Source organism: Arachis hypogaea, chromosome 6 (assembly GCF_003086295.3).
Source record: "Arachis hypogaea cultivar Tifrunner chromosome 6, arahy.Tifrunner.gnm2.J5K5, whole genome shotgun sequence".
NCBI classification, from domain to species: Eukaryota; Viridiplantae; Streptophyta; class Magnoliopsida; order Fabales; family Fabaceae; genus Arachis; species Arachis hypogaea.
Genome location: NC_092041.1, coordinates 37799633 through 37811207, shown reverse-complemented (window position 1 = coordinate 37811207; position 11575 = coordinate 37799633). Strand labels below are relative to the sequence as shown.

Here is an 11575-nt window from a genome sequence, read left to right as displayed (position 1 = left end):
AAAGTGTGATTGCAATTTCGTGCACCAAGTTTTTGGCACCGTTGCTGGGGATTGTTCGAGTTTGGACAACTGACGGTTTATCTTGTTGCTTAGATTAGGAATGTTTTATTTTTATTAGTTTAGAGTCTTTTATTTGAGTCTAGTTTCATGTTTTAAGTTTGGTGTCAATTGCATGCTTTTACTTTCTCTTAATTTTTCGAATTTGCATAGTCTTTGCTGTTTCTTTACCTATAAAAATTCTAAGTTTGGTGTCTTCTTTGTGTTTTCCTTTAAATTTTCAAAAATTTGTGTTTGATTTTCTAAAAATTTTAAGTTTGGTGTCATTTTGTTGTTTTTCTCTTTCCTCATTTCAAAAATCAAATCTTTTTCAAAATAATTTTCAATCATATCTTCTTAATTGCTAATTCCAAAATCTTTTTAACTAATTAATTAATTTATTTTTCAATTTGCTTTGATTTTATTCTCTTTTGGTTTTTGAATTTTTATTTTATTTTTCATTCATTTTAGTTTATTATTTTCGGTTACTTTTAATAAAAAAAATATAATCTTCTTGCAATCCATATCATCTCCCTTTCTCCATCATGGACCTAAGTGGAATTGAGCAGTCCAGAAGGACTCTGGGTACATATGCTAACCCCATTACAGCTGCATATGGGAGTAGCATCTGTATACCTCTGGTGGACGAAATTGTGATCATCAATATTGGCTCTTTGGCATATACACAAAAACTATTGTGGCTCTTGGTTAAATTCACAACTCCGTTCAACTAACCAGCAAGTGTACTGGGTCGTCCAAGTAATAAACCTTACGTGAGTAAGGGTCGATCCCACAGATATTGTTGGTATGAAGCAAGCTATGGTCACCTTGCAAATCTCAGTTAGGCAGATTAAAATGATTTATGGGTTTTCGAAAATAAAGATAAGAAAGTAGGAATAATAAAAGAGATAGAAGACTTATGCAGATTCATTGGTGAGAATTTCAGATAAGCGAATGGAGATGCTGTATGGCTCAAGGACGCCTGCTCTCCTCCTGCTTCTACTCAATCCTTCTTACTCTTTTCCATGGCAAGCTTTGTATAGGGGTTCACCATCAGCTGTGGCTACTTTCATCCTCTCGGGAAAATGATCCTATGCGGCTGTCACTCGCACGGCTAATCGTCTGGAGGCATCACCCATGGTTGATGGCTACATCCCATCCTCGCAGTGAAAACTAATGCTCACGCACTCTGTCACAGTACGGCTAATCACCGGTTGGTTCCCGCTCCTACTGGAATAGAATCCCTTGATTCTTTTGCGTCTGTCACTAACGCCCAGCACTTGCAAGTTTGAAGCACGTCACAGTCATTCATTACCGGAATCCTACTCGGAATACCACAGACAAGGTTAGACTTTCCGGATTCCCAGGATCCTACTCGGAATACCACAGACAAGGTGAGACTTTCCGGATCCTCATAAATGCCACCATCTATCTAGCTTATACCACGAAGATTCTGTTGGGTAATCTAAGAGATACGCATTCAAGCTCTGTTGCATGTAGAACGGAAGTGGTTGTCAATCACGCACGTTCATAAGTGAGAATGATAATGAGGGTTACTTATCATCACATTCATCATGTTCTTGGGTACGAATGAATATCTTGGAATAAGAATAAGAGAGATTTGAATAAAAGATAATAGAATTTCATTAATACTTGAGGTACAGCAGAGCTCCACACCCTTAATCTATGGTGTGCAGAAACTCCACCGTTGAAAATACATAAGCAAAAGAGGTTCAGGCATGGCCGAATGGCCAGCCCCCCTAACGTGGTCAATGATCTCCTAAGATGAAGAATAAAACAAAACTGAGATCAAAGATGTCTAATACAATAGATAAATGTCCTATATATACTAGACTAGCTACTAGGGTTTACATGAGTAAGTATTTGATGCATAAATCCACTTTCGGGGCCCACTTGGTGTATGTTTGTGCTGAGCTTGATCAATCCACGAGCTAAGGCTTCTCTTGGAGTTGAACTTCGAGTTATGACGTGTTTTGGGCGTTTAACTCCGGATCATGACGTTTTTCTGGCGTTTAACTCCAGACAGCAGCATGTACTTGGCGTTCAACGCCAAGTTACGTCGTCATTCTTCGAATAAAGTATGGACTATTATATATTGCTGGAAAGCCCTGGATGTCTATTTCCAACGCCGTTGAGAGCGCGCCAATTGGAGTTCTGTAGCTCCAGAAAATCCATTTCGAGTGCAGGGAGGTCAGATTCCAACAGCATCAGCAGTCCTTTTGTCAGCCTTCTTCAGAGTTTTGCTCAAGTCCCTCAATTTCAGCCAGAATTTACCTGAAATCACAGAAAAACACACAAACTCATAGTAAAGTCCAGAAATGTGAATTTAACATAAAAACTAATGAAAACATCCCTAAAAGTAGCTCAAACTTACTAAAAACTATATAAAAACAATGCCAAAATGCGTATAAATTATCTGCTCATCACAACACCAAACTTAAATTGTTGCTTGTCCCCAAGAAACTGAAAATCAAATAGGATAAAAGAAGAGAATATACTATAAATTCCAGAATATCAATGAATATTAATTTAATTAGATGAGCGGGACTTGTAGCTTTTTGCTTCTGAATAGTTTTGGCATCTCACTTTTTCCTTTGAAGTTCAGAGTGATTGGCGTCTCTGGGAACTCAGAATTTCGGATATTGTTATTGACTTTCCTAGTTAAGCATGTTGATTCTTGAACACAGCTACTTATGAGTCTTGGCCGTGGCCCTAAGCACTTTGTTTTCCAGTATTACCACCGGATACATCAATGCCACAGACACATAACTGGGTGAACCTTTTCAGATTGTGACTCAGCTTTGCTAGAGTCCCCAGTTAGTGGTGTCCAGAGCTCTTAAGCACACTCTTTTGCTTTGGATCACGACTTTAACCATTCAGTCTCAAGCTTTTCACTTGGACCTTCATGACACAAGCACATGGTTAGGGACAACTTGATTTAGCCGCTTAGGCCTGGATTTAATTTCCTTAGGCCCTCCTATCCATTGATGCTCAAAGCCTTGGATCCTTTTTACCCTTGCCTTTTGGTTTTAAGGGCTATTGGCTTTTTCTACTTGCTTTTTCTTTTTCTTTCTATTTTTTTTTTCGCCACCTTTTTTTTTCGCAAGCTTCCTTTTTCACTGCTTTTTCTTGCTTCAAGAATCAATTTCATGATTTTTCAGATCATCAATAACATTTCTCTTTGTTCATCATTCTTTCAAGAGCCAACAATTTTAACACTCATAAACAACAAGATCAAAAATATGCACTGTTCAAGCATTCATTCAGAAAACAAAAAGTATTGCCACCGCATCAATATAATTAAATTAAATTCAAGGATAAATTCGAAATTCATGTACTTCTTGTTCTTTTGAATTAAAACAGTTTTCATTTAAGAGAGGTGAATGATTAATGGATTTTATTCATAGCTTTAAGGCATGGTTACATACTAATGATCACGAAGTAGAGACACAAAACATAGATAAACACAACATTAAAAACCGAAAACAGAAAGAAATAAAGAACAAGGAATGAATCCACCTGAGTGAGGGTGGTGCCTTCTTGAAGGTCCAATGGTGCTTTTTGAGCTCCTCTATGTCTCTTCCTTGCTTCTGTTGAATGATTCCTAGTAATTTTGGTGTTTCTACCCTTAGTTGCTTCCAATATTTGTGTGGAGGACAACTTATTCCCTGAGGTATCTCAGGGATCTCTTGATTTGCAGCCACATGTTATACCACTGAGCTATGACGGCTTATATTTCCATCTCCCAAGACTCAGAGGTGGAAGCTTTTGTCTTCCCTTTGAGGTTTCTCTGGCCTTAGGTGCCATTAATGGTAATGGAAAAGCAAAAAAAAAGCTACGCTTTTACCACACCAAACTTAAAATATTGCTCGCCCTCGAGCAAGAGAAGAAAGAAGAGAAGAAGAAGAGAAGAAGAAGAAGAAGATGGAGGTGAGTGAGGGGAGATGGATTCGGCTATATGGGTGGGAGTGGGTGGGAAAGAGAAGTTGAATTGTAAAGGTAGGTGGGGTGTATGGGGAAGAATGGATAGATGTAGGTGGTGAATGAAAAACAGAAGGGATGACCATGAATGGAGTGAGAGAGGGCGAGGTAGGTGGGGATCCTGTGAGGTCCACAGATCCTGAGGTGTCAAGGAATTCCATCCCTACACCAAATAGGCATGTAAAATGCCTTGGCACACCATTCTGGCGTTAAACGCCCATTGGTGCACATTCTGGGCGTTCAACGCCCATGTAAAGCATGTTTCTGGCGTTGAACGCCAGTTTGATGCTTGTTACTAGCGTTCAGCACCAGTTTTTCCTCTCTGGGCACATTCCTGGCGTTCAGCGCCAGAATGTTGCTTGTTTCTGGCGTTCAGCGCCAGAATGGTGCTCTGTTCTGGCATTTAACGCCGGCCAGATGCACCTTACTGGCGTTAAACGCCAGCCCGTGCGTCCTCCAGGGTGAAAAAATTTTTTCTCCTGTTTTTGACTCTGTTTTTAATTTTTTTGATTTTTTCGTGACTCCTCATGATCATGTACCTAGTTAAACACAAAAATAACACTAAAACAAAATAAAATAAAATTAGATAAATAAAATTGGGTTGCCTCCCAACAAGCGCTTCTTTAATGTCAATAGCTTGACAGTGGCTCTCATGGAGCCACAAGGTGATCAGGTCAATGTTGTATAGTTGCCAACACCAAACTTAGAGTTTGGATATGGGGTCTTAACACCAAACTTAGAGTTTGGTTGTGGCCTCACAACACCAAACTTAGAGTTTGACTGTGTGGGCTCTTCTTGACCTTGAACTGAGAGAAGCTCTTCATGCTTACTCTCTTTTGTCACATAGGGATGGCCATGTGCCTTAAATACAAGGTAGTCCCCATTCAATTGAAGGACTAACTCTCCTCTATTGACATCTATCACAGCTTCTGCTGTGGCTAGGAAAGGTCTTCCTAGGATGATGCATTCATCATCTTCCTTCCTAGTGTCTAGGATTATGAAATCAGCAGGGATGTAAAGGCCTTCAACCTTTACTAAAACGTCCTCTACCATTCCATAAGTTTGTCTCAAAGACTTATCTGCCAATTGTAATGAGAACAAGGCAGGTTGTACCTCAATGATCCCCAGCTTCTCCATTACAGAGAGTGGCATAAGATTTATCCCTGACCCCAGATCACATAGAGCTTTTTCAAAGCTCATGGTGCCTATGGTACAAGGTATTAGGAACTTTCCAGGATCTTGTCACTTTTGAGGTAGAGTTTTCTGAATCCAAGTATCCAGTTCACTAATGAGCAAGGGAGGTTCACTTTCCCAAGTCTCATTACCAAACAACTTGGCATTCAGCTTCATGATAGCTCCTAAATATTGAGCAACTTGATCTCCAGTCACATCTTCATCCTCTTCAGAGGATGAATAATCTTCAGAGCTCATGAATGGCAGAAGGAGATTTAATGGAATCTCTATGGTCTCTAGATGAGCCTCAGATTCCTCTGGATCCTTAATAGGAAACTCCTTCTTGCTTGAGGGACGTCCCAGGAGGTCTTCCTCACTAGGATTTTCGTCCTCCTCCTCCCTAGTACATTCGGCCATTTTGATTAAATCAATGGCCTTGCACTCTCCTTTTGGATTATCTTCTGTGTTGCTTGGGAGAGTACTGGGAGGAGTTTCAATTACTTTCTTACTCAGCTGGCCTACTTGTGCCTCCAGATTTCTGATGGAGGATCTTGTCTCATTCATGAAACTGAAAGTGGCCTTTCCCTGTGACTATATTGGTTAAATTAGAAGTGTTTTGTTCAGAATTCTCTGTCTGTTGCTGAGAAGATGATGGATATGGCTTACTATTACTCAGCCTATTGCGTCCACCATTGTTAAAGCCTTGTTGAGGCTTTTGTTGATCCTTCCAGGAGAAATTTGGATGATTTCTCCATGATGGGTTATAGGTGTTTCCATAAGGTTCACCCATGTAATTAACCTCTGCCATGGCAGGGTTCTCAGGATCATAAGCTTCTTCAGAAGATGCCTCTCTAGTACTGTTGGATGCATGTTGCAATCCATTCAGATTTTGAGAGATTATGTTGACCTGTTGAGTCAACATTTTGTTCTGAGCCAATATGGCATTCAGAGCATCAATTTCAAGAACTCCTTTCTTCTGAGGTACCCCATTATTCACGAAATTCCTCTCAGAGGTGTACATAAACTGGTTGTTTGCAACCATGTCAATGAGTTCTTGAGCCTCTTCAGGCGTTTTCTTCAGGTGAATAGATCCACCTGCAGAATGGTCCAATGACATTTTCGAAAATTCAGAGAGACCATAATAGAATATATCTAATAAGGTCCATTCTGAAAACATGTCAGATGGACATCTTTTGGTCAGCTACTTGTATCTTTCCCAAGCTTCATAGAGGGATTCACCATCTTTTTGTTTGAAGGTTTGAACATCCACTCTCAGCTTGCTCAGCTTTTGAGGAGGAAAGAATTTATCTAAGAAGGCAGTAACCAGCTTATCCCAGGAGTCCAGGCTATCCTTAGGTTGTGAATCCAACCATATTCTAGCTCTGTCTCTTACAGCAAAAGGGAAAAGCATGAGTCTGTAGACTTCAGGATCAACTCCATTCATCTTTACAGTCTCACAGATTTGTAAGAACTCAGTTAAAAACTGATAAGGATCTTCAGATGGAAGTCCATAAAACTTGCAGTTTTGTTGCATTAATGCAACTAGTTGAGGCTTAAGCTCAAAGTTATTGGCTCCAATGGCAGGAATGGAGATGCTTCTTCCATCAAACTTGGACGTTGGCTTTGTGAAGTCACCAAGCATTCTCCTTGCATTATTATTATTATTTTCGGCTGCCATGTCCTTCTCTTGTTCGAAAATTTCTGAAAGGTTGTTTCTAGATTGTTGTAATTTAGCTTCTCTTAATTTTCTCTTCAGAGTCCTTTCAGGTTCTGGATCAACTTCAACAAGAGTGCCTTTTTCCCTGTTCCTGCTCATATGAAAGAGAAGAAAACAAGAAAAGAAAGAGGAATCCTCTATGTCACAGTATAGAGACTCCTTTATGTTAGTAGAAGAAGAAAGAGGTGTAAGAATGAAGAGGGAGATTCGGATTTTTGGATGAAGAGAGGTGGAGAGAAGTGTTAGTAATTAAATAATAGAAGAAGAAAAGAGAAGAGAAATTTCGAAAATAATTTTTGAAAAAGAGGTTAGTAATTTTCGAAAATTAAAGATAAGATGAGATTAAAATTAAAATTTAAAACAAAAAGAATTTTTGAAAAAGAGAGGGAGAATTTTCGAAAATTAGAGAGGGATAGGTAGTTAGTTGGTTTTGAAAAAGATAAGAAATAAACAAAAAGTTAGTTAGTTGATTGAAAAAGATTTGAAATCAAATTTTGAAAAAGATAAGAAGATAAGAAGTTAGATGAGATATTTTGAAATCAAATTTTGAAGAAGATAAAATTTTTGAAAAAGATAAGATAAAAGATAAAAAGATATATTTGAAAAAGATATTTTGAAAAAGATTTAATTTTAAAAATTACTTAACTAACAAGAAACTACAAGATAGGATTCTAGAATTTAAAGATTGAACCTTTCTTAACAAGAAAGTAAGAAACTTCAAATTTTTGAACCAATCACATTAATTGTTAGCTTAATTTTTGAAAATTTGATAAAAAGATAAGAAAAAGATTTTGAAAATATTTTGAAAAATAATTTTTGAAATTTTCGAAAATTATATAAAAAATGAAAAAGATATGATTTTTGAAAAAGATTTTGAAAAGATAAGATTTTTAAAATTGAAATTTTGACTTGACTTGTAAGAAACAACTAATTTTTAAAAATTTTTGACCAAGTCAACCCAAGATTTCGAAAATTTGGAGGAAAATAAGGAAAAGATATTTTTTTGATTTTTGAATTTTTAATGAAAAACACAAAAATGACCCAAAACATGAAAATTTTGGATCAAGACACAACATGCATGCAAGAACACTATGAATGTCAAGATGAACACCAAGAACACTTTGAAGATCATGATGAACATCAAGAACATAATTTTGAAAAAATTTTGATGCAAAGAAAACATGAAAGACACCAAACTTAGAAATCTTTAATGCATGGAAAATATGAATGCAAAAGTGCACATGAAAAACAACAAAAGACACAAAACAAGAAATCATCAAGATCAAACAAGAAGACTTGTCAAGAACAACTCGAAGATCATGAAGAACACTATGAATGCATGAAATTTTCGAAAAAATGCAAGAAAAATTTTAGAAGCATGCAATTGACACCAAACTTAAAAATTAACACAAGACTCAAACAAGAAACACAAAATATTTTTTTGATTTTTATGATTTTCTAATTTTTTTGTATTTTTATTTTAATTTTTTTCGAAAAACATTTTTCGAAAAACGAAAAATAAAAGAAAAATTTTGAAAAAGATTTTTGAAAAGAAAATTACCTAATCTGAGCAACAAGATGAACCGTCAGTTGTCCATACTCGAACAATCCCCGGCAACGGCGCCAAAAACTTGGTGGACGAAATTGTGATCATCAATATTGGCTCTTTGGCATATACACAAAAACTATTGTGGCTCTTGGTTAAATTCACAACTCCGTTCAACTAACCAGCAAGTGTACTGGGTCGTCCAAGTAATAAACCTTACGTGAGTAAGGGTCGATCCCACAGAGATTGTTGGTATGAAGCAAGCTATGGTCACCTTGCAAATCTCAGTTAGGCAGATTAAAATGATTTATGGGTTTTCGAAAATAAAGATAAGAAAGTAGGAATAATAAAAGAGATAGAAGACTTATGCAGATTCATTGGTGAGCATTTCAGATAAGCGAATGGAGATGCTGTATGGCTCAAGGACGCCTGCTCTCCTCCTGCTTCTACTCAATCCTTCTTACTCTTTTCCATGGCAAGCTTTGTATAGGGTTCACCATCAGCTGTGGCTACTTTCATCCTCTTGGGAAAATGATCCTATGCGGCTGTCACTCGCACGGCTAATCGTCTGGAGGCATCACCCATGGTTGATGGCTACATCCCATCCTCGCAGTGAAAACTAATGCTCACGCACTCTGTCACAGTACGGCTAATCACCGGTTGGTTCCCGCTCCTACTGGAATAGAATCCCTTGATTCTTTTGCGTCTGTCACTAACGCCCAACACTTGCAAGTTTGAAGCACGTCACAGTCATTCATTACCGGAATCCTACTCGGAATACCACAGACAAGGTTAGACTTTCCGGATTCCCAGGATCCTACTCGGAATACCACAGACAAGGTGAGACTTTCTGGATCCTCATAAATGCCGCCATCTATCTAGCTTATACCACGAAGATTCTGTTGGGTAATATAAGAGATACGCATTCAAGCTCTGTTGCATGTAGAACGGAAGTGGTTGTCAATCACGCGCGTTCATAAGTGAGAATGATAATGAGGGTTACTTATCATCACATTCATCATATTCTTGGGTACGAATGAATATCTTGGAATAAGAATAAGAGAGATTTGAATAAAAGATAATAGAATTTCATTAATACTTGAGGTACAGCAGAGCTCCACACCCTTAATCTATGGTGTGCAGAAACTCCACCGTTGAAAATACATAAGCAAAAGAGGTTCAGGCATGGCCGAATGGCCAGCCCCCCTAACGTGGTCAATGATCTCCTAAGATGAAGAATAAAACAAAACTGAGATCAAAGATGTCTAATACAATAGATAAATGTCCTATATATACTAGACTAGCTACTAGGGTTTACATGAGTAAGTATTTGATGCATAAATCCACTTCCGGGGCCCACTTGGTGTATGTTTGTGCTGAGCTTGATCAATCCACGAGCTAAGGCTTCTCTTGGAATTGAACTTCGAGTTATGACGTGTTTTGGGCGTTTAACTCCGGATCATGACGTTTTTCTGGCGTTTAACTCCAGACAGCAGCATGTACTTGGCGTTCAACGCCAAGTTACGTCGTCATTCTTCGAATAAAGTATGAACTATTATATATTGCTGGAAAGCCCTGGATGTCTACTTTCCAACGCCGTTGAGAGCGCGCCAATTGGAGTTCTGTAGCTCCAGAAAATCCATTTCAAGTGCAGGGAGGTCAGATTCCAACAGCATCAGCAGTCCTTTTGTCAGCCTTCTTCAGAGTTTTGCTCAAGTCCCTCAATTTCAGCCAGAATTTACCTGAAATCACAGAAAAACACAAAAACTCATAGTAAAGTCCAGAAATGTGAATTTAACATAAAAACTAATGAAAACATCCCTAAAAGTAGCTCAAACTTACTAAAAACTATATAAAAACAATGCCAAAAAGCGTATAAATTATCCGCTCATCAACCTCCCATTAAAGCAAGCAGCTTTGAGCTAAATCCTCAACTCATTATCATGGTGCAGCAAAATTTCCAGTATTCCGGTCTTCTATAGGAAGAACCTACTGAGTTTCTGGCACAGTTCTTACAAATTGCTGACACAGTACGTGATAAAGAGGTGGATCAGGATGTCTACAGTTTATTACTGTTTCTATTTGCTGTAAAAGATCAAGCTAAGAGGTGGTTGAATAACTAACCCACAGCAAGCATAAAAATATGGAGACAGTTATCAGACAAATTCCTGAATCAATTTTACCCTCCAAAGAGGATGACACAGCTAAGGCTGGACATCCAAGGCTTTAAACAAGAGGATAATAAATCCCTTTATAATGCCTGGGGGAGGTATAGAGGTATGCTAAGGAAATGCCCCTCTGAAATGTTTTCAAAGTGGGTACAGTTAGACATCTTCTACTATGGGCTTACAGAAAAAGCTCAGATGTCTTTAGACCACTCAGCTGGTGGATCTATACACATGAGAAAGACGATTGAAGAGGCTCAAAAACTCATAGATACTATTGCTAGAAATCAATATTTGTACTCTAGCAGTGAGCCCTCTACAAAAGAAGAAGCCATGGCAGTAACTACTGATCCTAATCCTCAAGAACAGGTTGTTGAGCTTAATCAACAATTACTCCTGATGATAAAGCAGTTAGCAGAATTTAAGGAGATGCTCCAAGAAACTAAAATTGCTAACAAGAATATAGAATCACAGTTGAATCAGACAAAACAGCAATTATCTAAACAGATAACAGAAGAATGCCAAGCAGTTCAACTAAGGAGTAGGAAGACATTAAATAACACTGCTCAAAGTAGCAAAAAGCCAAGAAAGGAACAACTGACAGAGGATAACCAAACCACTGCCCAAAATCCCTCTGAGGATAGTAAGAGCCCAGATAGGAATACTCCTGGCGTTCAAACGCCAGAAAGGGGGGAAAAGTTGGCGTTAAACACCCATTCCTTGCCCAGTTCTGGCGTTCAAACGCCAGAAAAGGGTGGAAAGCTGGCGTTAAACGCCCATCATGGACCCAGTCCTGGCATTCAAACACCAATGAGGAATCAGACACATGAGAGTGCTGATAGTAACCCCTCTAGAAGGCTTCTCCAACCACCTCTGTAGGGAATAAACCTGCAGCAACCAAGGTTGAAGAATATAAAGCCAAGATGCCTTATCCTC

At 38.3% G+C, this 11575-nt stretch overlaps 1 non-coding gene across 1 annotated transcript; it reads left to right on the top strand.

The window, feature by feature from the left end:
• The first annotated feature begins 6386 nt into the window (after positions 1 to 6386).
• LOC112700520 (small nucleolar RNA R71) lies at positions 6387 to 6490 on the top strand. The gene has a single exon (XR_003153428.1). It is a non-coding gene; the product is annotated as a small nucleolar RNA R71 (small nucleolar RNA).
• The last annotated feature ends 5085 nt before the right edge of the window (positions 6491 to 11575 follow it).